The 26,039-nt window shown below is 34.0% G+C and overlaps 1 pseudogene; it reads right to left on the bottom strand.

The window, feature by feature from the left end:
• Positions 1-761: 761 nt before the first annotated feature.
• On the bottom strand, positions 762-4,184 carry LOC120166458 (annotated as a pseudogene).
• Positions 4,185-26,039: the final 21,855 nt, after the last annotated feature.

The raw sequence follows: 26,039 nt of genomic DNA, 5'->3' as shown, positions 1-26,039 counted from the left end.
TATTTTTAATTAAACGACTCTTATAATTTTTAAAAATTCTCATTAAACTTCTCAAAATTTTTAAAAATTTAATTAGACCTAATTTTAAAAAAAAATAATACTTTTCAAAAAATTTAATTTAAAATTCTCAAATTTTATCACCAAATTTTAAATTGACCCCTAAACCTTATCACCAAATTCTACCATTAACAAAAGTATACTTCACTTTATTACTTTTTTATTTTAACTTTAGATATCACTTTTATTTACACACACCAAGATTTTATAATATCCATCATATTGTATGTATATAACATTTTTAATCCTAATAATTTTATTTTTATTAGTCATTTTATTATCAAATACTTATCTAAATATTTATAGAATTTAAAATTGTTTTTATAATAATTAATATTATTTAAAATTTAAATTCAAATGTTTGTTTACAATGTATATAATCAAACATGACGGAAAATGTAATTATGTTGTATTTATCAAATATATATAGATATTGAGAATTTTTAAAAATTAATCACAACAAAATCTGAGAATTTTTATTTTCCCTTTGTAAGAAATTTTTTGAAAAAAATGCTAGACCCAGGGTCAAAAAGAAAAACCATTAAGAAAACATGACCACCACAAACAATTTTTGGCATTGAAAATGTAGGAAAATTAAAGGCAACTCTTTTCACCACGACACAACAGGGTCTTAAAACTTTAGACAGATGCATGCCAAATTAAATTCATAAACCAAAACCAGACCAAAATGCCAACCAGTTGAACCACACCAGCACATATTATCATCCTTCAACTTACATGTGTCAAAAAAGCATCATTTGCTGACAAATGCATGCTCAAGGTAAGGCACCAAAATAATGAATCAATAACCCTGCAATCTAGCAATAAACCAACTGGTGAGAATGTACAACCCAAGCAACTTATTGCTATTGAAATTTAAGCATAAAATGACAAGGAATTCATTTCTTTGGAGTTCGGAAACGGGCAGATCTGTGGTTCAATAGAGAGAGAGCAAAAGAAATAAAACGAGAGAATCATGAGCTTTATTGGGTAAATGAGCACAAGGTCAAAACACCCAGTAATTCGATGTTCAGGTAAAGAGTAGCTCACACACTACACTACCACATGCATACAATTCAACTCGCTAAAACAAAATCTGAAGTAAAGTAATTATAAGTGCAGAAAGAAACTTACTCAAACTATTTTGCATTTATAAGTGGTGAAAAGCTGAAGTAATGCTGTTTGATTCGCTGGCTCAAGATTTTCAGTGATGATCTGGGGGTATCTCCCTGGGGAAGCTGCAGAAAGTTTTGCCAATGAAGCTACTAAGAATTGCTTTGGATCCTTCACATCAGTCAAAGGATCATCCTCTTTCTTCCCAGCATTGTAAAGTTTGTCAAAAGTGGCTGTATATCCTACATTTTCTGCAATATCAGGCATTTCAGGTTCTTCCTCCACTCTGTCCTGCTCAGGCCGTGAAAGAAGGGTCACAATGCTATCCAGCATTTTGCCCCAGACTCTTGCAGATGCAGCATCCAGAAGCACAGGAGATTCACATATGAGTCTTGTAGAAGCAAATGCCGTTAATTTAAGCTCAATCGCTCCAGTAATCAGCTTAAGATTGGGAATCCAGAACTGCTCCAAAATAACCATGAATTTGTTGGCCTGAACTACATTTATTGTGTCCACTAGATTTTGAGTTCCATGCTTGACTAAACAGAGTGACATGAAAATCAACAGACTTCTGGAACTTTAAAGTACGATTGTTTTGGAGGCGCACCAAAAGGACATTCCAAATATTACCCATGTATGGTGATATGACACTGTACTCAAGATACTCAATCACAGTATTAAGGACATAGAAGCCCTGTTCGTCTGTGCTGGCAGATGAGACAAGCATGTTGAAAATACCAAGCACCTGATTCAGTCTCCCCTCTTGATTGACCTCATCAGGTGCCTTCTGTAGGAATGCCTGAAGCAGACGCACAAGAGCTGGAACATTTGAAGATCTCCTCCATGAATCATGGGAGAGGAGAAGCACAAAAATCTGCATGTAGCTTGGAGAGATGGGTGGTTTGTTCAGTTCAACAAGCTGGGCCAACAGCTGGAATGCATAAGGCAAAAACTCAGTCACATAATTGGCCAAGATGGTTTGGAGACTGGGAAAGAGGCTTGCTTCAAAAGCTGAAATAAGGGAAGCATCCCTCTCACATGCCCGTCTGACAAGAATAGCCACAGACTCAAAAAGATAATGGTTAAAAATCGGATTTTTTGGATTTTTGCAAACTTCATTGAGAATAGAGGTTAACCCAACAATGCAAAGTCCAGCAATCTCACTGGAAATGTCTGCAACTGCTAGCACACGCAAGATACACTTCATTATATACTGATTCTCCTCAGACTCTGGAAACTTCAATGCATTAAAAAGGTTGTTCATTAGCACTGGCACAAGAGGAGTTATATCGGCTGAAGTATATATAGCTTTTCCCCCTTCATCCTTGACAAGCAAGAGTTTTTCTATACAGCTTGCTGCATAAGAATGAACTACATTTGATTCTGCACCCAAAAATCGAACCAAATCCGGGAAAACTTGTAATGCTACAGTCTTTTGAATCAGTCCGCGAAACGTTGTGAAAAATTTAAGTGAACCTGCCTTGAGCATTGGAAACCCATTAATATCTTGACTTTGTAACTCAGGGACTATAACTGAAAAGAAGAAGGACTGAACATCCACAAGATCAGTTGAAACAGAAGTGCCCCCAGCCTTCTTAGTTGCAAGAGAGACAACCAAATATACGGCACAGTCCTTGTCCTTCCAATTGGCAGAAGGGTTTGTTGCAAAGGAGCTCAACAAATTTTGAATTTGAACAGAAACGATATCAATCACTTGTTTCTTGTAATTAGTTGCGATCCCTTTAAGCAATTCACAAGCGATCCTTCTCCTTGTATCAAGATCACTCCCTTCCATATCCCTCCTGATAAACTCAATATAGTTCATCTCGAAAAGCTCCTCATCCTCATCCCTCAACCGCACATTTGGAATTACAATACTCTGACAAATCTGTTGTAACACTCCTTCATTAGCAAGCAAAGTATGATGCACACTTGTGCTAACTGTGGTCAAAAACTTCATTGCAGTAACAGCCAGCTTATCACGGCTTGAAGATTGAGAAACATTTGTAAGCAAACTCCAAACTGCTGATGCAAATTCATTTAAATAACTTTGAAACTCCTCCTCGTTCTTTTCCATGTAAAGACTAATATTTTCACATACTGCAGCCCTAAGTTCATCTACCAATGCTAGCCCATCACCGTTACTTTCAAGTGAAGGGTAATTCGTGGTCAAATACTTCCTAAACTCGCCCATCCACTCTCTCATATGATCCTCAAAGAATTCAGGCAGTTCTTGAAAGTTCAATGAAAAGAATATCCTACAACATAACCTCTGGGATTCAAAGAGAGGCCAGAGGGTCGCAGGAGAGACACCGCCAGAAGCAGCAGAGGTCGAGTCAATTAATGAAGCAGTTTTAAGAAAGATTTCTAATAATGGAGCCGCGAAATTATCCAGACAGTACTTTAAATGAAGCAAGAGGTCGTTCGTTTTATACTGATACCTAAATTTTTTGAAAATTGAATTGGCAGTTCCGAGAATACCGTTAATTGAAGCATAATCATAGGATTTTGCAGCCTTTTGGAGATTGGAGATGAGCTCGGGAAGCAAAGTCGGCCACGATTTGGGGAAGTCGTGCTTACCGATAACTGCAAGGGCTTCGCTGAGCTGGCTCTGAATGCGAGGAGTAGAAGATAGCATGAGGGAGACTATTAGGGTTTTGATCTGGTCCTTCTCAGGGTCGAGGATCGGGGAAAATGCGGGGCCGGCGTTGGGATCGTTAGAGGGAACCCAACGGGTCTTGAGGTGGTTCTTGAAGTTAACAGCGGCAGCCTGACGGATCTGCTCGTCGACGGAAGGCTCCGCCACGAGACGGAGAACGGTAAGACCGTAGTTAGGACGACCGGCGGCTTCGGAAAGGGAAGACTCGGCGCGGCGGCGGGGTTCCGGTTGGGGAGAGAGTGTGTGGAGGAAACATTGGGAGAGGTATTGAAGGGTTTCGGCATTCCACTCCATTTTCAAATTTCAAATTTAGAAGAAGAATCCTAGGGTTTAGAATCAGAAGAGAGTGGAGTGAGCCGTGAAGGCTTTAATACATTAGAAAAAGGGAAATTTGGGGGGTTTTATCATTTTAAACGACTGTGGACGGTAAGTATGGTATACAAATGGATATTCGGGTGTATTAATTATTAGGATAAACTATACTCATGACAATTTAACTATTATTATTTTTTATTTCGCATACTAATTTTTTTATTTTATCATTTAGATTATATAACTATTTAAGTATTATTAATCAAGTCATTGACTGATAACATTTAACAAAGTTTGCGAGTGTTAAAAATAATTATGTAAATTTGAAGGAATATACCTGTAACACCCCAATGGATCAAATTATAAGTTTTCAAAACTTATAGTCAGTTTTAGAATGTACAGGAAATTCAGGGACTCAGTCATGAATTTGCCCATTTTTATTGGATGTTCAAAATTAAAACCTCTTCGCCGAGCAATTTGGTTTTCCCCAAAAGTTTACCCCCAATTTCCTTCCCCGTCGACCCCTATTTACCGCCACATTCTATCGCCGTCTAGCCACCCAAGCTCGAGCCACCGCCACTTATCAACTCACCATCGAACGGTGATCATAACCCGACCTCCAGCCCGTCGAGTAACATCGCCGTTCGCCGTGAAACTCACCGGAAAGTCCTATCAAAAACCATTCGTCGCCGAGTGTATCTTCACCCATTCTGGCCACGTCAGGCGTTGTTTCGCCTCACCGCCACCTCCATTGCACTCACCATTGTCGTGCGCTCCAAACCTGACCGATTTTATCATCTGAAGCGATTTTGTCGTCGATTGCCATTTGGGTAAGGTGCGATTTGTTTTTCGATATATATTTTCCCCATTTTGCATGATTATTTTCCCCAAGCGTCGTCGGGTGCGCTTGGGGCTTGTTTTGGGTTAAAGGAATTTTCCAGAACCGGGTCGACCCGCCAGTCCGACCTGAGCCACCTGGTCTGGTCCAATCACCGAGTCAACTCGATCTGAGTCAACCCTTCTAACTCAACTCGTCCGAGTCAACCCGTTGACTTTGACCGTTGGCTTTGACACGTTGATTTTGACCGAAAAGTCAAATTTTCTGAAAAACCTTATTTTATGTTTTTTTGACGTTCTGAGTCCAAATCCAAAGTCCATTCAGTTTTTGACGTAAATTTGGTTGCTTTGTATCCAAGGGATTATTGGACGTTGAATTCATGTTCAAGAGTGTTTGAATTGATTTTAAAGGGTCAATCGATATGACACGAAAATTGAGGTAATACTCTAATACTCTTTGTATGATTTTCGGAACCCATTAATAATTGGTACATGCATGAATGGAAATAATTAGTCCATTAGATGTAATTAATTATCATTGGACTCAGACATAAATTGGATTAAGGACAGAACACTATAAAAGCCTTAGATGACTTGAAAAAGAAATAGGTAGAATGATCGAGAATAAACCTCAGTTCAATGATTTAATCAGTAAATCAATAAATGTAAGAACACGTAAATTCTAATTAATCTCGTTAAAGGTTAAATGTTGGAAATATTTAGATATGAAATTACCGAAAGAAGCGCCATGGATAAATTATGAAAATGCCCTTGTATTGAGAAAGGACCAAGACTTCCCCTAGTGGTGAAATTAACCTCCATTGAGCAAATGATCAAAATACTTTGAACTTTATTGGAACTGAAATACTTTTGAGCCTAAGTTACCCGAAGTAATGCCACTGACAGAATTGAATGAAAGGACGATAATACCTTCAAAGAGTAAAAATTAATATGATAACAATGATAATGAAGATGACTTGAGAATTTATATCATGATCCATTAGAATCTTGGAATCACCAATTAAACTTCTGATTTATTTGGAATGCCTTTGAAGTATAATATGATTCAAAGCACATCTAAGCCCTGGAATAACTAATACCCTCAAATCTGAATTGAACAAATCAACTTTGAATACTAAAATGACTATATTATATTACGTAATAACCCTTAATGACCTAGGGTTAAATGAGTGAATTGGATAAGCCTATAATCGCTGACGAACATACATGATGTATCATCCCTAAGATCCTTTCCGCGATGATTCTGAAGACGATCAATTTGACAAGAACTGTCAGTATTAAAAAGTGAATACTCTGAAAGTGCAATGATTTGACTGGTTGATATGTATCATTGAGGGGACTTGTTGATGCAAGCATGTTTTCACCACATACAAAGGGGGTATTCTTGAACATCTTAATATTTTACTTACTTTATATCATTATGATCACCTATGAAATAATCATACATATCATGTTAAGGTTGTTAGTTATGTGATTTAATGAGTAAAGTTACTTAATATATCCACATCTTTATAATTAATGCACATTGTTATTGCAAGTATGTTATAAGTATGTTAGATTAGTCTTGCATTCGTTTAAGCATGATTTATTACATTCATAAAATGGCAACATGTTTAATTATTCATTTGTTAGCTCACGTGCATTCATTTTAGCTCCTAAGTCTTATACCTTATCTTACATATGTTATATCATTATGTACTTAGCTCATGACATGCATGCATAGCTCACAAGATCATATTCATGCACGACAGTAAGGTAATTGAATCATATAAGCTCAATACCTTTGATTTACCTTGTTTTCTTTGCACATGTAGGTACATGGGAGCATGTCACACATTGGGGCAGCTTGTTGGAGTATTTGGGAACCATATGCAGCTCACAATTAGCTCACAAACATCATGGCAGCTCGTGGAACACAATGGGAAGCTCAACTCAACTGGAGGAGCTCAAGGCTAGCTCATCTCAGCTAGTTGGACTATTTGAAGACAAGTTGCTAAAAGTAACAACAAATGTAGCTGAACATATCTAAAGGAGATGCTAGGGAGCTTGGGAGATCACGACTAAGAAGATACTTCACCACCAGCCCTTGCATTGCTAGCTAGCTATACACATGCAAGCTTGAAGATAGCTCAACTCACGCCCAAGGCTATTGCACATGTTTGGTCTTCATCATATGCATAAGGCTACACCATAAGACTCCTAAAGAATCATGTTTACGCCTTATGACCATCCAAGCCATGTGCTATGTGTGTGCCTCCTTTAGACGCCAAAGATAAATGGTTACATAACCATTCGACCAAGCATCCCTTACCCTTCAAATTGGTGCCAACTTGAAAAGACTCAAGCACTATTCGACCATGAGACATGCCCCCTCCAACCAGTGGAATCATCACCTATGCATTCATCTTAATTCTTCAATTAATTATGTATTTTGATGGAGACATAAGGGCTGGATGAACCATTATGTTTCCATTCGGCCATGTCCCTTCAATTCTTATAAATAGGCTAGTCCTATTCATTTTGTAAACACACATTTCATATAATTTAAGTGATTATTTTCTTTTCTCAAGTTCTTGTGACTTTTATCGACTTATTAAGTAAGTTAATTACTTGTGGTGTCAACCCCTATTCCTTGATACTTGTGATTCCAATATCCTTATAGATAGTGGGTCCAAGTCCTTTGTTACCACCCCTTAGAAAAATTTGTAAGGCTAGGTCTTTGCTCATTGTAGCACTAGTTCTTCATTGGTTTTTGTAAGATACTATCCTCACCAACCATCATTTGTTTCATCATCCATACCATAGCCATATCAACATACTTTTGCTACCAATCTCATAACATAAATAGACCTTCATTTCACCTTTACATCAACTACCAAGCCATCTATTTGTGTCATTCACTTATGCAGGTTATTTTGCTTCCTTCCTAAATTCACAATCAATTTAAGGTAGGAGTGCCTTACATCACTTCTTCAACCTGAGTTAACTCGATATTCCGATAGACCGATACAAATTATAAATGCCCTGAATCTTTATTTCTCCCTTATCAGCTCAAATCAATTGAATCCTCAAAGAATCTAATGCCCAAATGCTTCTAATTTTCTTAAATAATAGAATCACTCTGGTTATATCTGAAAACACAAGTAACTCAGATGCAAAGGATTCTGAATACCTTCTAATTATTTAGTGCCTCCAAAAAATGTCTTAATACTTTATGAACCTGATAAATCTCATTCTGAATAATTGATGATCATGTCAACTAATGAACTCTTTCAATAGTGATTTTAATTCCTGGCATTCTATCGATATACTGAAGATCTGTGTTTCTTTGCCCGATAAAATTATCCAGTATCTCCAAACAATATCTGGAACATATAGTGTGTTCCCTAATCACATGGATGCTTTTTTTATTTCTGTTATGATCTCTGCTCCAATTTTTGATATCTCTGTTTACTAAATGAAAATGTGTTATTTGGGGTACTCTGGGATCTGTATGAAGACTCTAGCAGGTTCAGTCGCTGCTGGTAATTCATTGTATAGGTTTTGTACCGACTAGTAATTCCTATCTCTGGCAAGTTCAGTCGCTGTTGGTAATTTCTTTTATAGGTTCAACATCGACTGGTAATTCCTTGTGGGCCTAAATAGACCCTTGAGTAGGCTCTGCAACACCGAGAATCATTCTTAGGTATGCTCTCAGGCCCCCAAGGTGCTTCCTTAGGTTATGCAATTCTGAGGAACTGCATATGGCGTTCGGTTGGAGGGATTACTATGGTTTTTGAAAAATACGTTTTAAACTGCTACTATTTTAAAAAGGATCTTTACATTTTCATCGGTTTTGCGGGAACACACTAGACACTCTTTTCTGATCTTCTGAACCTAGTCCTTTGAACATTTACTCTGAACTGGAAGTTTCTTGTCTTTTACAACTTGAGATATCGGTAGGACCTATGCTCAGTATAAAAATCAGAAGATGTTTGAATCAATAAGAAAATTATGCTTACCTATTATTTGCATGTTCTACAACATCATCTGGTAGTTATATATTATTGAGCTTTCTAAAACTCACTCTATTACTCACATATTCAGGTTAAAAGGATTGAACTAGTGCAAATATAGGCATCAGTAAGGAAGTTCCACCGTCATTGCTTGTGGAGTACGCTGTATGTGATTAGGGGGCAAGTAACTTATATTTTGTTTTTATAACTGAGTCTGTAATCTGTTTATTTTTTAATAATGTTAAATTTTACTATTATGTTTATAATTATTTTTATGATTTTACATGTTTTAATGTTTTTTTAATTTTTTTTGAGATTTTTACGGTGGGCCGCTCTGGTGGCCCTAATGTGACACCCCAGATCGGATCGGGCCACCCGCATCGGTTCGTGGGGGTTACATTTAGTAGTATCAGAGCCTAGGTTGAGTCGAATATTTCTAGATAGATCGACCGATCGATAGTCAAAAGATGTTTGGTCAGTACATGCCCCTAGACTACAACCGTACTTCTCTAAGCCGGAGCTCCAAGGTCGAATCCCTCCCTATAACGAGTTAACCTAAGTTTTCTATCCGTTAGAACTTGACCTATGCATATAAGAACACCTGTAACACCAATTTCCCATATACGTTTTTGTACACAAGTCATAGGTATCACATGACTTTTAAAAACATTCACCCATTTGTAAAACCCATAAAATTTTGTTTTGAAATTTAAAACAAAACATTTTAATAAAACAATAAAATAGTCGTTGAAACATATTACCAAATTTATCCACTTTAAATGCATTCCAGAGCATTTTTATTAATTTCGGTTACATGCCAACAAATTTTCAAAATAAACATGATTGTCCTACTGTTACTGATGAGAGTCAACCTTAGATTGATGGTAGTTGCTACTGCACCCCTTACCCGGCTAGTCTTTGCTTTTACCTACGCGTGAAATCAATACACGTTAAGTATTTACTTAGTGAGACATAATATTGTAATGAAACTGCAATTTATTCATAAGTATATCATGACTATTTAATGACGAATTACATCGCATACTCCATAAGGATTAGACAAATCTTCTTAGTTAAACCAGATTTCTTTCATACAATCATCGAAATTATTCTTAGTATGCCCAACATACCTATCATTCTATATATTTTTACCAATTATTCTTTGTTTGTTATATGTACGTTAAATGAGAAAGTAATGTACATGTATAGCACTAAAGTGCCAAATGGTCATTTATCTTTTATAATTACCATGAGTGACACATTATATGTCGTTAATATACATTTATGTATTTTCATTTGTGGAATCCTTTCATGTCGATTATGCACCGTTATGCATTTTCATTTATGGCATCCTTTCATGCCGATAATGCACCGTTATGCATTTTGATTTATGGCATCCTTTCATGTCGATAATGTACCGTTATGCATTTTCATTTATGGCATCATTTCATGCCAATAATGCACCGTTATGCATATTCATTTATGGCATCCTTTCATGTTGATAATGCATCGTTATTCATTTTCATTTATGGCATCCTTTCATGCCGATAATGCATCGTTATGCATTTTCATTTATGGCATCATTTCATGCCGATAATGCAATGTTATGCATTTTTATTTACGACATCCTTTCATGCCGATAATGCACCATTATGCATTTTCATTGATTCCTTCATTTTAGAGCAGTTCATACTCTAAAACGTATTTATAATATCATTTCCATACACATAATGAAAGTATATTAAATACTATAAAACATACATTTAATCAAAATATTCTAAGCTGACTCATTGTGAGTCTTCCTCATCTCATATAAATATAATAAATGCACTCACCTAGTATGTCTCGTTAGTATGCTTTAAGGATGTCCAGCTATTTGGAAACTTTATCTTTGCCCTATTCTTGCTTGACTCAAGAGCTTGATTACGACCTACACAAGCATCCACTACGTACACATACCATACTAAATGTTAGTATACTTCTCTAACATTTATACTTTTAATAATACTTAAAAGTACTACTATATTCAATTTTTATCAAAATTGATCCTATCTTAAAGTTTCCAGATTTAATAGTATCGGTACCCCTATCATATTATCGATACTTGTATACTATGGTACCGATACTCCCTTTCTGTATCGGTACCATTTCTGCAATCTGTAATCCATGGTAATGATATCTTCCTTTTAGTATCGATACCCACATTAGTATCGATACTAATTGCATCAATATCGATATTGTTCATCATAATTCTTCAAATTTAAACATATACTATCGGTACAGTTATTCCAATACTGATACCCTTACCCAGATTTTACATTTTTCAGCTAAAACTCTTACTTTTACCTCAAACGATACCCTTAAACTAACATCACTTAACCAAACTAACTTTCCTCTATTTAGCTTGTTATAACATCTCCAAGGAACATCTTAAACTAAGAATTATACAACTTTTTCTAACATGTTTTTAATCACATCCAAGGCTTCTAATATCTTATTTACTTTTTTGACAAGTCAAATATACTTGTAAACATCAATAAAAACTCATATTTCAACAAATCACTCAAAAACCCATTTTCTTCAATCTAAAATAAAACAACCATTTCTTAGTTTTAATCCTCTTTAACCCTTCCTTAAGCTTACACATCACTTAAGGTTTTAAGAACAAACCTAAATTGAAAGGAAAACCAACGTTGAAGAACCTTTACTTAGGCTATGGAGGGCACGGGACTAGGAGGAAGAAGAAGAGAACTTAGTTTGTTCTCCCTTTTCCTTTTTTCCCTTTTTAAATACCCTAATTAAAATGGATTTTAAATCCATTTCCCTCTAAAAGACCAAAATACACTTTCATTCTTCTATTCTTACTAATTGGTCTTAATCACAATTTCTAAATCATTTTCTAATACTTTACCATTTATTCAATTTAATCTTTCAAATTTTTAAATCTTTTCAATATAGTCACTGACCTAATATTTGGGATATTACAGTTCTCCCCCTAAAGAAAAATTCGTCCTCGACTTTAAAGACTTTATGCTTTTACAACAACACTTCAACTAGAGGAATCGTCTTGTTACGTTGTTTCTTGATTTGTCGAGTCCAGATCCGTATTGGTTCTTTTTTCATAATTCAAATCTGATCGAATCTTTATTCCCCTTAATGTAAGAACATGCGATGAATATGATCGGTAATTACTAAGAAACAACACATGAAAAAAAGTATAGGTCTTGTCCATTTCAGGAGGAAAAACTAACTGATAAAATCTCATAAGGTCCAATAATTCTCGGACTCATTGTAAACCGCAATACTTCCTTCCAAGGCGATACTTTCAGAAAAACTTTATCACCTTCTTGCTATTTAATCTCTTTTCTTTTTAGATCAACATAAGACTTTTGTCAATCAGAAGCTATCTTACGATTATCTTGGTTAACTTTCATTTTATATTTCATTTCTTTCATTAAATAAGGGCCAACTAGATTTCGATATTTTAACGCAAACCAATTTAATGGTGTTTAACCTTTTCTCCCATATAAAGTTTCGTATATAGCCATCTTGATGTTCGATTAATAACTATAATTGTAAGAAAATTATGCTAAAAGTAAATATTTATCTCATGATCCCTTGAAATCAATTACACATGCCCTTAACATACCTTAAAATATCAGAATAGTACGTTCTACTGACCATCCGTCTACTGATGAAAGGCCGTACTGAATTTCAATTGAGTACCTAAAGCTTTATGCAAGAATTCTAAAACCTTAAAGTGAATTTTGAATCTCTATCAGATATGGTTGATACTGGCAATCCATGTAGCCAAACTATCTCTTACATGTATATCTCATCATATTTATCCATCAACTACTATGCTCGTACCAAAATGAAGTGAGTTGTCTTGGTAAATCTATCAATAATCACCCATATTGAGTCTTTCTTGATAAGTGTTAAAGGTAGCCTTGTAACAAAGCCCACAATGAATCGTTTCCCCTTTCCATTCATGAATCGAGATTGATTGAAATAATCCAGAAGATACTTGATGTTCAACTTTTCCTTAGTAGTACGTCAAACACTTTGCTACAATTTCCATGATGACTCATTTCAAACCATGCCACCAAACTGACTCTTTAAATCTTGGTACCTCTTGTTTCCTTATGAATGCACAGTCAACGAACTTAATGCCTCAAAATGAATATCTTTCTAAATTCTTAAACGTCGAGAGTACAAAGTCTTCCATGATAATACGAACATCTATCAAACTTGACCTCAAAAGTCCTTAATCTTTTTATTTTCTACTTATACAATTCTTATCAAGAAATTTTCATCTTTCCTTTGTAATTATCTTATCCGATCTACTAAAAACACCGAGTTCATTTTAATTCAGCTCACAGTGCCATTTTCATTCAACACTAATCGCACATCTATAGTTCGCAAAACTGCAAAAGGTTTCTAACTAAGTACCTCTACATCAACATTGACCTTTCCTGGAAGATAATCAATGATAACATCATAATCCTTTAAATGTTATATCCATATTTTCTATCTTAGGTTTAACTCTTTTTAAGTCCACAAGTACTTTAGGCTTTTGTAATCAGCACAACTATAGCACCGCTCACCGTACAGATAATGGCGTCAAATCTTTTAAACTGCCAACTCTAAATCATGCGTAGGGTAATTCCTCTTATGAGTCTTTAACTATATCGAGCCATATGCCACAACCTTACCTTTTTGCATAAGCACACTTCCTAAGTCGTTAGGAGATGTATCAGTAAAGACCACATAATCCTTACCCAACTCAAGTTGTATAAACACTAGTACCTCTATTAAAATCCTCTTTAGCATTTCGAAACTCTCTTGACCCTTCTCTGTCCAACAAAAGATACGTATTTCTTTAAAAATTTGGTTAGCAGTAAAGCTAACGTTGAAAAGTTCTTCACTAACCTTCGATAGTAACCAGTAAACCCCAAAAAATATGAACTTCAAGATCATTATTTGGGAGTTTCCAATCTACTACAACATGAGTTTTTCTTAGGATCTACTCTTATACCTTATGCTGAAACAACCTGGCTAAAGAAAGCCATCTCTGCTAACCAAAATTTCACATTTGGATAGTTTGGCATACAACTTCTTCTCTTGAAGGGTCTTATTTAACTTTAAAAAATCTATTCATAACCACATAGATTTATCTTTCTTTTAACTAATAACACAAATACTCCCCAAGATGAAATACTCGGGTTGATAAAACCTTGATCAATCAACTCTTGTAATTGAGCCTCTAATTCTCTTGACTCTTAAGTCATTTGATACCAAATCATAGAAACATGTCCAATACCTTAATAACCATTAACCTTGAATTCCACCTCTCAATCTGGAGGTAATCCAAGAAATTCATCTGAAAAGACATCTATAAATTCCCAAGTTCGTGAAATTATCATACAATTCTACTTTAACTATTTGAGTATCTATTACATTAGCTAGAAAATCTATATATATCTTTCTGACATCATTTTCTTTACAATCATTGTTGATATCACACTGAGCGATGATTTTACTTTCTTTCTAAAAACTATAATTTCCATATCATATACATATTTCTAAATTAATCGTCTCTAGAGACAAACAACATATACCCAATATGATCTTGACTCATCAAATGATAATTCCATCAGGTTCACCGGGAACATAGCCCCTGGATCTTTATCAAATGTTTACTACCAGTCAAACTCACACTTACACAATGACCCACTAGGGTTTACCGCTATCGTCTCAATCGAGATTAAGTTGAATAGAATACTTTTATTTTAAAATCTCTTATTTCCTTCTTGAGCATTGAAAATATTGTCAAGCAATTGAAACATTTTTTATCTCAACTATGAAAGTCTAATTATCCATATCATTTAATAAGAAGACTTGACAACTTTGTAGCAATAATTTCATAGCAGTTAATGCTAAAATTACACTAGTAACAAAAATTACTCTTTTTCTTATCATTACGAACTTTACACTTTTCCAAGTTCTCGAGAATTAATCTCGATTCTAAATAATAATTCATTGAAGCATGAAATGGGTAGAAAATCCATTTTCACAAAGTACCTTCTAAAAGTAACTCTATTAAGTCCATAAAACTTAATATTTATTCTCAAACAAACTCATAATCATTTGATCCACTAATAATTCATCTTTCTATAAGCTTTTAGCGGTCAATGTGTTTAGCGCTTACTCATTTCTTCTTACTCAAATTAACAATACTTTAAACAATTTAATGCTTCACTTAAACATTTCTCACTCACTTAAGCTTACCTGAAGAAAGTTCAAAATCGTCACTAGATTCAGAAATCTCCTCTGGATCCGCATCTGATTCAACTTCTCTTGTAAACCATTCAAACTTTTTAATGGATTCCTCAAATGCAGAAACGTCGTTAACCGATGGGGCATTTCTTCCACAGAATGGAGGAAAATCCCTAGCATCTTCTACCCTTCTAGGGCATGATACTGAAGTCATGTTGGATTCTCTTGGGTTGATTTTGATCTTGACATTCTTTTCAATATTATCAACTTTCTTACCTTTGTCCTTATTTTTCGACATCTATTAGGACATACATAATAATAACACTCAAGTTAATAAGGAGTGACATCAATCACACTCTAATTAACACCATATCAGTAACTTCGACATTCTTAATGACATGTAATATTTTTTCTCAATTCAATTAAACCCGGTTTCGGCCTAAAATTGACTAAACCTGTAGCTCTGATACCAAATAATGTAATACCTATTTCCAGTATACGTTTCCGTACACAAGTCATATGTGTCACATGACTTTGAAAAACATTCACCCATTTTTAAAACCCATAAAATTTTGTTTCCAAATTTAAAACCAAACATTTTAGACAACAATAAAATAGTAGTTGAAACATATTACCAAAATTATCACTTTAAATGCATTCCAGAGCATTTTTCTTAATTTCGATTACATGCCAACAAATTTTCAAAATAAACATAATTGTCCTACTATTACTGATGAAAGTAAACCTTAGATTGATGATAGTTGCTACTGCACCCCTTACCCGGCTAGTATTTGCTTTTACCTACGCGTGAAATCAACGCACGTTAAGTATTTACTTAGTGGGACATAATATTGTAAAGAAACTACAATTTATACATAAGTATCATGGCTATTTAATAAAGAATTAAATCGCATACTCTATAAGGATCAAATAATTCTTTCTTAGTTAAACCATATTTCTTTCATACAATCATCAAAATTATTCTTAGTATGCCCAACATACCTATCATTCTATATATTTTCCCAATTATTCTTTGTTTGTTCTATGTACATTAAATGAGAAAGTAATGTACATGTATTGCACCAAAGTATCAAATGATCATTTATCTTTTACAATTACCATGAGTGATACCTTATATGTCGTTAATATACAGTTATGTATTTTCATTTATGGCATCATTTCATGCCGATAGTGCACCGTTATGCATTTTCATTTATGGTATCCTTTCATGCCGATAATGCACCGTTATGCATTTTCATTTATTGTATCCTTTTATGCCGATAATGCACTGTTATGCATTTTCATTTATGGTATCCTTTCATGCCGATAATGCACCGTTATGCATTTTCATTTATGGTATCCTTTCATGCCGATAATGCACCGTTATGTAATTTCATTTATGGCATCCTTTCATGACGATAATGCACCGTTATGCATTTTCATTTATGGCATCTTTTTATGCCGATAATGCACCATTATTCATTTTCATTTATGGCATCCTTTCATGCCGATAATGCACCGTTATGCATTTTCTTTTATGGCATCCTTTCATGTCGATAATGCACCGTTATGCATTTTCATTTATGGCATCCTTTTATGCCGATAATGCACCATTATGAATTTTCATTTATGGAATCCTTTCATGCCGATAATGCACCATTATACATTTTCACTTATTACTTAATTTTAGAGCAGTTCATACTCTAAAACTTATTCATAATATCATTTCCATACACATAATGAAAATATATTAAATACTGTAAAACATACATTTAATCAAAATATTCTAAGTTGACTCATTGTTAGTCTTCCTCGTCTCATATAAATATAATAAATGCATTCACCTGGTATGCCTCGTTAATATGCCTTAAGGATGTCCAACTATTCGACAACTTTATCTTTGCCCTTTTTCTTGCTTGACTCGAGAGCTTGGTTAGGATCTACACAAGCATCCATTAAGTACACATACCATACTAAATGTTAGTATACTTCTGTAAGATTTATACTTTTAATAATACTTAAAAGTACTATTATATTCAATTTCTATCAAAATTCATCCTATCCTAAAGTTTCCAGATTCAGTAGTATCGGTACCCCTATCATAGTATCGATACTTATATACTATGGTACCGATACTACCTTTCAGTATCTATCCCATTTCTTCATTCTGTAATCCATTGTATCGATACCTTCCTTTTAGTATCGATACTAATTGCATCAGTATCGATACTGTTCATCATAATTCTTCAAATTTAAACCTATAGTATCGGTACTGTTCTTCCAGTACCGATACCCTTACCTAAATTTTCTATTTTTTCAGCTTAATTTTTACTAAATTTTTGTTTAAAACTCTTACTTTTACCTCAGAAAATTCCCTTAAACTTAACATCACTTAACCCAACTAACATTCCTCCATTTAACTTCTTATAGCATCTAAATTATCCAAAGAACATCTCAAACTATGAATCATACTATTTTTTCTAACATTTTTTAATCACATCCAAGGCTTGTAATCTCTTATTTACTTCTTTGACAAGTCAAATATACTTGTAAACATCAATAAAAAATCATATTTCAATAAATCACTCAAAAACCCATTTTCTTCAATCTAAAATAAAACATCCATTTCTTAGTTTTAATCCTCTTTAACACTTCCATAAGCTTACACATCACTTAAGGTTTTAAGAACAAACCTAAAATGAAAGGAAAACCAACGTTGAAGAACCCTTACCTTGGCTTTGGAGGGCACGTAACTAAGAAGAAGAAGAAGAGAACTTAGCTTGTTCTCCCTTTTCCCCTTTTCCCTTTTTAAATAGCCTAATTAAAATGGATTTTAAATCCATTTCCTTCTAAAAGACCAAAATACCATTTCATTCTTACTAATTGGTCTTAATAACAATTTCTAAATTGTTTTCTTATACTTTGCCATTTATTCAATTTAATACTCCAAATTTTCAAATCTTTTCAATATAGTTACTGACCTGATATTTAGGGTATTACAACTCCAGTAACGTTTGTTGAAATTCTGTAAAGTGCCTCATGAGTAATGTGAGAGTTACTTTTTGAGAAAGTTTAACATGACTCCAGAAATAAATTGGAATATGTTACCACTCTATAAACATATTCTCGTAGGCAAGGTTGAATTGTTTGCACAAGGATAATTCCGTTGTGATTCTTTTATTGGAATGAGGGAGAGTTCAGACGAGAATGTATACTTAGCTGCTTAAGGATTAGTAAAAGACCCGTACTTCTGTAAAGCTCCTTGAAGATATGGAGGAATAGATGGAAGCTTATTCTGCATTTCTGTCACTTGAGTAAATTTCGAGGACAAAATTTCTTTTAAGGAGGGGAGAATTGTACACCCCAATTTTAGGGGTCAAATTATAAGTTTCTGAAACTTATAGTCAGTTTTAGAATGTATAGGAAATTCAAGGACTCAGTCCTGAATTTTCCCATTTTTATTGGATGTTGAAAATTAAAACCCCTCCCCCGAGCAATTTAGTTTTCTCCAAAAGTTTACCCCCAATTTCTTTCCCCGATCCCCATTTACCGCCACATTCTGTCGTCGTCTGGCCACCCCAATTCAAGTCACCGCTACCTATCGACTCACCATTGACGATGATCATAACCTGACCTCCAGCCTATTAAGTAATGTCGTCGTTCGCCGTGAAACTCACCAGAAAGTCCTGTCAAAAACCATTCATCACTGAGTGTATCTTCACCGATTTCAGCCACGTCCGACGTTGTTTCGCCTCACTTCCGCCTCCACTACACTCACATCATCGTGTGCTCCAAACCCGACCAATTTCTTCGTTCGAAGCGGTTCTGTCTCCGATTGCCGTTTGGGTAAGGTACGTTTTGCTTTCTGATATATATTTTCCCCGTTATGCTTGATTATTTTGGCTTGGTTGAGTTGGTAATGCTACTAGAATGCTTATAGAGTGAACTGTCGGCTGAAATAGCCCTTGTCGCCACCGTATGTGCCCCCATGCACCGCTGGGTGCGCGTGGGGCTTGTTTTGGGTCCAAGAAAATTTGCAGAACCGGGTCAACCAGCCTGTCCGACCCGACCCTACCCATCTGGTCTGGTCCAGTCACTAAGTCAAATTGATCTGAGTCAACTCTGTCTGTTAACCCAATTGATTGACTTTGATCAAAAAGTTAAATTTTCTGAAAACCCTATTTTATATTTTTCGACGTCCTGAGTCTAAGTTCGAGTCCAAAGTCTGTTTTGCCAAATTCTCACCCAATAAGTCATTTTTCAATGTTTTATCTCCAACTTCAAGTTGGTTTCTAAATTAAGTTTAGTTTCTGACGTAAATTTGGTTTCTTTGTATCCAATGGATTATTGGACGATGAATTCATGTTTGGGAGTGTTTGAATGGAGTTTAAAGGGTTGATCGATATGACATGAAAATTGAGGTAATACTCTACTATCCTTTGTATGCTTTTCAGAACCCATTGATAATTGGTACGCATGAATGAAAATAATTAGTCCATTAGATGTAATTAATTATCATTGGACTCAGACGTAAATTGGATTAAGGACAGAAAATGGTAAAAGCCTCTGATGACTCAAAAAAGAAATATGTAAAATGACCGAGAATAAACCTCAGTTCAATGATTTAATCAGTAAATCAATAAATATCAGAACATGTAAGTTCTGTTTAATCTTGTTAAAGGTTAAATGTTGGAAATATTTAGATATGAAATTTTTAAAAAGAGCACCATGGATAAATTATGAAAATGTCGTTTGTAACACCCATCTCCCGTATACTTTTCCGTATACGAGCTACATATGTCATATCATATTTTTTTAAACAGTTCCTCATTTGAAAACCAATACTATTTTGTTTTGTTTATAAAACATTTTAATTTACTTAAAATAAAACATACATTTAATAAGATAAACAACAAAAAGAGAGGTTCAACGTTCCACAGTTTACAGAAGTTTAATTCAAAAGATTTTCAAAGCATTTCTTTCTCTAAACCTATTACATGCCAACTAAAATACATCAAAAGTAGTCATGTAAGTCGTACTGTTACTGACAAGGTGATTCCGGCTTGGATTTCTATTGATCTCCTTATTCAGTAGGTATTCTACCTACGGATGAAATAAACACACGTTAAACATTACTTAGTGAGGCATACTTAATCATAAGTAAAATTCTAAACTCAATTTATTTAATTACAATTCACATTTCAAGAGATGATTTCAATTCAATAAATACTCTATGGTTGACATATGTAGTGCTAATATCGTCATTTCTCAACCATTTCTATAATCTATGTGTTTTGAATACTCATTAACAATATAAAGATCCATTTCCTTATTATAAAGTTCTTATGTTTATACACACGTTTCCCATATGGAAATTCATACACTTAGTATGAATCTCTCAACGGTTTGTACACAAAGTGCCCAGTACGAAAATTGATAAACTTAGTATGAATCTCTCAACAGTTTGTACACAAAGTGCCCAGTACGGAAATTGATACACTTAGTATGAATTTTTTTAATTTTGCACACGAAGTGCCCAATACGGAAATTCATACACTTAATATGAATTTCTTAACATTTTTGTACACGAAGTGTCCAATACAGAAATTCATACACTTAGTATGAATTTCTTAACATTTTTGCACACGAAGTGCCCAATACGGAAATTCATACACTTAGTGTGAATTTCTTAACATTTTTGCACACTTAATGCCATTTGCTAATCACCATACATACATTAATAATTCCTACAACTATGACTATTGTAGCATGTATGTACATAATTAAATGCACTCACCTGGCTCGCATTGCTTAGATATCCAAAATGGAATGATGATTACTCCGGAACTTGCCCTTTTCCTTTTGCTTTACTCGATTTGGGAGCTTGATTTCGATCTACTCCATATTCATTAAATACATGTATAATATCAATTGTTAGTATATTTCCTAATAATTATACTTAAACATGAATCAAAAGTACCTATTATTAACCTTTCTACAACAATATGACCATGTCTTAGAATTTCTGGCTCTTCCGTATCGATACCTCTACCATGGTATCGATACTACCATACTATGGTACCAATACCTCATTTCGGTATCAATACCAATTTTAGATTCGATGTGGCCTGGTATCGATACCGTTACCATGGTATTGATACTACCATACTATGGTACCGATACCCCCTTCCGGTATCGATACCAATTTTAGATTCATTGTGGCCTTGTATCGATACCATGGTATCGATACCCTTACCATGGTATCAATACTACCTCGTCGGTATCGATACTTATTGAATCAATATCGATACTACACAGCTAATTCATCCCATATTAGCCTATAGTATCGGTACTGTTCTATCAATACTGATACTCGTGCCAAGATTTTCTAGTTTTCAACTCGAGACTTACCCAATTTTAGCCAATTTTCCTCACATTTACTCCTAACAATACTATGTAACTCTTCTATAGTTAACCATACTAACTTTCTTTGTTTAGATAATTAAAACATCTAGTATCCCTCAATAGCATTTGATTCTAAGAATCACACCAAAATTTCTAACTTGTTTTTACACTCTTCTCATGCTTCTAATCTTTCATTTACCTCTTTGACAAGTAAATTTTACCAATAAATCTCAATAAACACTCATAAATTAACATATCATTATAAAACTCATTTTCTAAAATCTCCTTTATTTCCCTTATCTCAATGTTTTAATCTCATCTAAACCTTCCTTAAGTTTCCATCATATACAAGGCTCCAATAACCAACCAAAACAATTGATTAAACTAGTAAATTAAAAACTCACCTTTGAGCTATAGAGGGGCTTTGTTACGGGGGAAAGAGGAAGAAAAATGAAGAAGACTTTGTGTAACTTAATTCCTTTTCCCCCTTTTCTTTAATACCAAATTAAAATGCATTTTAATTTCTCTTTCATTTAAAGGACTAAAATGCCCTCTTAATAATCCATTGTCACAATTTAGTCTAAACCATTAATCCTAATCATTCTCATCTTTTATCATTAAATCAAATAAATCCTCCTATTTTTAAATCCTTTTTATAAAGTCCTTAATTCAATATTTGGGGCATTACAATTCACCCTTAATAAAATTCATCCTCGAATTTAAAGAAGTACCTGAATCAAAGAGATGTGGAAACTACTTTTTCATATCCTCATCGCTTTCCCAGGTAGCCTCTTCAACCTTATGATTCCGCCAAAGCACTTTAACCAACAGACTCCTCTTGTTACGTAATTCCTTGGTTTCTTTAGCTAAGATCCCCACTGGTTCCTCCTCATAAGATAAATATGTTCGGATCTCTATTTCCTCAAGCGTGATAACATGAGATGGGTCTGATCTGTATCTTCTAAGCAAGGATACGTGAAAAACATTATGGATCTTGTCCATATCCGGAGGCAATGCTAACTGATAAGCCACGGGTCCAACCTTTTTCAATATCTCATATGGTCCAATAAATCTCGGACTCAGCTTTCCTTATCGCCCAATATCGCATACTTTCAAAAATACTTTGTCTCCCACTTGATATTCTATTTCTTTTCTTTTCAAATTTGCATAGGACTTTTGGCAATTTGAGGCAATCTTTAGATTGCTTTGGATGATTTTCACTTTATCCTCCATATCTTTCATCAAATCCGGCTCGACTAGGTCTCGATCTTTCAGTTCAAACCAATTTAATGGTGTTATACATTTTCTCCCATAAAAAGCTTCATACAAGGCCATCTTAATACTTGATTGATAACTATTATTATACGCGAATTCTCCTAACGAAAAATACTTATCCCATGATCCTTTAAATTCAATCACACATGCCCTTAACATATCTTCCAATATCTCAATAGTTCGTTCTGATTGTCCATCTATTTGAGGTTGAAAAGTTGTACTGAAGTTTAATTAAGTACCCAATGACTCATGTAAAGACTTCTAGAATCTAAATGTAAACCTTGGGTCTCGATCAGACACTATCGATATCGGTACTCCATGCAGTCTCACAATTTCTTTTATATGCAAGTCCACAAACTTATTCATTGAGTAGTCTACTCGAACCAGAATAAAATGAGCTGTCTTGGTCAATCTGTCCACTGTTATCCATATCCAGTCATTTTTAACTGGTGACAACGGTAAACCCGAAACAAAATTCATTGTGACCCGCTCCTACTTCCACTTAGAAATGGATATAGGCTGCAGTAACCCGGATGACACTTGATGTTCAGCTTTCACTTGCTGACAAGTAAAACATTTAGCAACAAACTCTATTACAGCTCTTTTCATGCCAGACCACCAATAACGGCTCTTCAAGTCTTGATACATCTTATTCCCACCTGGGTGCATAGCTAAAGGGCTATAATGGGCTTCACAAAGAATGTCCCTCCTCAGATCATCATCATCGGCAATTCAAAGCCTTCCACGGTAATATAAACATCCATCATCCCTTATTTTAAAATCTTTAATCTCTTCTTTTTCAACCTGCGCAAATCTCATCAAACATTTCTTATCTCACCCTTTCAGCTCTTTTACACGATCCAACAACATCGATTTTAACTTTAATTTGGAAATCAAAGAACCATCTTCATTCAAAGACATAAGTTCGTCTAAAGCCCACACTGGTTAGTATTGAGACATGTTTGAGTACATTAAAATTGAAAATAATGCATTATGTGTTTGAATAAAAAATATATCTTTAAACAAATCAATAGGTAGTTTAACGTAATAGGTAGTTCCTATTTTATTTTAACCGGTTAAGTTGTAAATATATGATCGTTTACAATAATATTACCTTTAAACAAATCGGTAGGGAGTTTAACGTAATAGGTAGCGCCTATTTTATTTTACCATTTACATTATTATTAACCTTTAAACAAATCGATAGGTAGTTTAACGTAATATGTATCACCTATTTTATTTTAACGGGCTAAGTTGTAAATATTTTACCGTTTACATTAATATTATACCATTAAACAAATCGATAGGTATTTAACGTAATAGGTAGAGCCTATTTTATTTTAATAGGTTAAGTTGTAAATATAGTTATCGATACATACAATATAGGTATGGATACCTTTTCAGGACAATATTTGGATATAACTTACTGTTGAAAAAGTATTAATAATTTATGAATTAGTATCGATTTTTCAACAATCCTTAAATTTAAAATACTGATACTTTTATGAACAGAAATAATACTTTAGTTCGATTGTTAAATATGTATATGTATGCAGGTCGAGGTGCATGATTGTTTCCTACTTTTCAAGTAACATGTATTATTAACCAAAAAGAAGGAAACGAGTCACATGTAATAAAATTCAAAGGTGAGTTAAGTCACAGGAATGAAAGAAAACTCAAGAAAGTCACATCTTATAATGGAATCTTTACAGTGCCCCATTAAAATGTAATCTTTACTGTGTGAGTCACATGTTGTATTGTGGAGAGAAATAATAAAATTGAATTGTATTGTGAGGCCACAAAAAAAGACATTGTCAATGGAAAGAATCTCAGCGATTGTGAATTTTGAGGCGAAATCTTTCAAAATTTCGTTTGAAAAAGACATTGAACTACTAAATTTTATTAAAATGTTTGGTATAGAGGAAAAGGAGTAATATAATCATGAACTTTTTATATTAAAATGTTTGATATACATTTTATTGTTTGATATGTTTGAGTACATTAAAATTTAAAACAATGCATTATGCGTATAGATAAAAAAATATACACACTATATAACTAAACCAAACATACAAAACAATGTTATACATAACAATCATGTCATCAATAAATAAATTAAGCATGTTCTAATTGTCCTCCCACAAAGAAATTAAACCGAAGAAAAATGATTATTTTTGACAAAGTCTGGAACATTAGGCACCTACGCCAAATTTTCCAAATATTGCCTGGTGTTTCCGCCTTTTTCTGATGACATATATAAATAATTGAAATTAGCAAACCAAACATGTTCAATAATGTAATAAACCTTTTTCGCATAAGTGGGCATAAATTTCTGTCATACCTAAAGCATTGTTGTTCAAAGATGAACTGTCAAATGGATGCGAACATATGTAACTGTATTGCTATATAAATACATAAATTAAGAATGGACAAATGTATCAACATATATCTTAACAAAAAGAACATATGCCAAACATATAACTTACTGGATTTTAAAACATTTTTTTCTACAGAGAAAATCATTCATCAACACTGTATTTCCCGGGTGGTATTTAGGAAAATCATTCCAAACATCTTGTAGATCTTTACAGTAGGTTACTTCATCTTTTTTTTCACCTTCCTTGATAATGTTTATAGAAATAGTCAAACATAAATTTGTAAGTAACATAAATAAATAAAATTAAGCAACACAAAAAACATGCAATTACCCAAATGAATATAAATTGGTCAGACAATAAAGGTAGTTTGTCAAGTGCACAATCAATGTTACTAAAATTGTTAAAAATTACCACGAAAAACATCTAATTGTAAATTATCCATTTATCTATAATAATTCAATATCTTAACAGTGTTTACCTCAACTTCGAAGACCAAATGGCAACAACAAAGTTCTCTAAACAGAAAATGAATAAATTCATATACAATTGGTCTCATTATAACATCTACAACATGAACAAAATTACATTAAAATAGTACTTTTATAGGTTAAATAATGTATAGAAATTAAACATTTTGAATACCTCTAGGATTTTTTGAAAAGTTGGTAAGGACTCCATTGACATAAAAAATGACAGGTTTTCTTGCCA

The sequence above is a fragment of the Hibiscus syriacus genome, unplaced genomic scaffold (genome assembly GCF_006381635.1).
Source record: "Hibiscus syriacus cultivar Baekdansim isolate YM2019G1 unplaced genomic scaffold, ASM638163v2 tig00002982_pilon, whole genome shotgun sequence".
In the NCBI taxonomy this organism is placed as follows: domain Eukaryota; kingdom Viridiplantae; phylum Streptophyta; class Magnoliopsida; order Malvales; family Malvaceae; genus Hibiscus; species Hibiscus syriacus.
Note: the sequence above shows the minus strand (reverse complement) of the source record. Positions and strands in the feature narration are given on the sequence as shown.